Source organism: Acipenser ruthenus, chromosome 4 (assembly GCF_902713425.1).
Source record: "Acipenser ruthenus chromosome 4, fAciRut3.2 maternal haplotype, whole genome shotgun sequence".
Classification (NCBI taxonomy): domain Eukaryota; kingdom Metazoa; phylum Chordata; class Actinopteri; order Acipenseriformes; family Acipenseridae; genus Acipenser; species Acipenser ruthenus.
The window spans coordinates 31,156,466-31,158,771 of record NC_081192.1 but is presented as its reverse complement, the minus strand read 5'-3'; positions in this window follow the sequence as shown (position 1 = coordinate 31,158,771).

Below are 2,306 nucleotides of genomic sequence, written 5' to 3'. Positions count from 1 at the left end.
CATCGATGAGGTGAAACACATGAAAGCAATTTATAAGGCAAACTTTGGAAGTGCACCTCTCAAACCACTAGAACTGTTAAATAAACTTCATGAACTTAAGCTGAAATGTCTTTTTCCTAATGTCACTGTAGCTCTGCGGATTTTCTGTACCATACCCGTCACTGTTTCTGAAGCCAAAAGATCTTTTAGCAAAATGATGCAAATCAAAAGCGTACAAAGATCAACAATCAGACAAGAAAGACTCAATGGTCTTGCTCTTCTTGCTTTTGAGCACGATCTTGCCAGGTCATTGAACTTTCAAGACATAATTGATGATTTTGCTGCAAAAAAATACAGAAGAGTTGCATTTTAGGACCCCATCCCCATATTATGTGAGTATTTTACCTTTTTAAATACCTGTTTTATTATTGTATATTTTAACTTTGTTGGTCATACTTAGTTACATTTTTTATATTTTTTCATTAGTTTTTTTGCTTGTTTATTTTTAGATTACACGATCATGAATCACGACTTGGTGTTTAATTAGCCTAATTGATGTTTCGGATGTTTTCTTTGCGCTTTGTGCTTCCACAACTTACACATATTGGTTTCTAATGTGTTATTTAGGATAAAAAGTAGTGTCGTAACCCTCAGCCGTCCCTTTCTAGGGGGGCCTTTGACTGTTCTGCCCTGGGGCCTGCAATTGCAGTCGGCGGGCCGGTCTTCATATATATGATCTGTTTCTGTGCTTATCTTCAAAGTCGTATTGGCTGTGGTCAATATAGTGAAGAAGAACAGCTGTTGTCTCTGATTTTTTTTTTTTTTTTTAAGTTTTTGTACAATAGTTCAAAATAATATTGCAGTTAAAATGGGAGGCTCTTTAATGCTTACCCCATCACCATTAAAGATTGTACAGTATTTATCGAGAGTACTCATGACTTCAAGGTAATGTTGCATTTTACCCCCTTAAAATACATTTTACTCTCTCGTTAAAATTAGCAAGTTACCGCTACACCCAAACTGACTTCACAACAACACATACACTGGCAGTTAATAAAAATGGCGACCAGATATCAAAATGTTGCTTTTGAAAACAGAGACGTGTTTGAAAACCAGGAAAATGCTGCCACAAGAAAAAAAGACATTGAGTGATATACATTTACTAAAACTTTTAGTAAAAGTGTAACTGGAAAAAAATGGAGAAAACAGGAAAATGCATCAAATACCATTACAGCAACTCGACAACATTACGGTATGCTGGGAAGCAAAGACAAACGCGACACAAATATGAAAGTTCAATTTAATACGGTAACCAAATGGACTTCACGAAAACAAAACTAAGTTTAGTGGCAAAAACCATTACAAAAAACAAGGGAAGGGAAATGGGAATGGGAATATGTGCTACTTTTTCAAGCTATTGTCAACAGCTACAACTAATTACAGTACACCCTTGCTATAATGAACCTGTTGGGGTCCAGCCTTTTGTTCGTTATATCGAAAGGACAATCAAAATGAATGATAAACTGTTGGAGTAAGTTAATGAGATGAGATTGTGAATAAAAGTAGAATTACATGTACATGTTTGTTTCATGTATGCAGTATTCTGCCTTTGCTTTATCCAATTCTAAATAATTAAAACGCAGTACAAAAAAAGCACAAATCCCGAATTAAAGCTTTTATTCTAAATCAATCTGACATGAATCGTTTCAAAGTGCACCAAATCTTAATACAACATGAAAGAATCCCAAATCAACCCGATATGAAAAGTTAATCAGATCCTCAATATTTTTTTTCTTTTTTTTTTAATCAATTTTGCTTTGCCACATGGTTGCTGAACAAGCTAAAAAACGAGTGTATTTTGACCAGTATTCACAACAGAGACATGCCTACATTACTACTTTTTTCAAACGATCAATATAGTTTCCAGCTTTGTTGCAACATAAAATTATTTTCGTGCTGGAGGCAGTTACACAGCGCGCATTTCTTATTAAGACAAAAGAGTTGACTTCACTGCAGAGGTGGCATCCCGTGCGTAGAGACCGGGATGTTCACAGTGTGTGTATATTGTAACAAAAATCCTTAACGCTGAATGAACCTTCAGTCGATTCAGGGCCAAACTCGATCTTATTACACTAATAAATGATCAAAGACAATATGCCAATTGTTAACTAACAATTAACAGGTTGCTGTGGGCCACGACCTACGCCGCTAAAACCAATACATTTTTTAAAGGAATCTCAGCGTGGAACTATTCTGTCAACACACACTCCCCGTCACTGGTCTTTAGCCCTAGTTAGTCCCGCCTCATCCCACTCCAGGGCCAATCA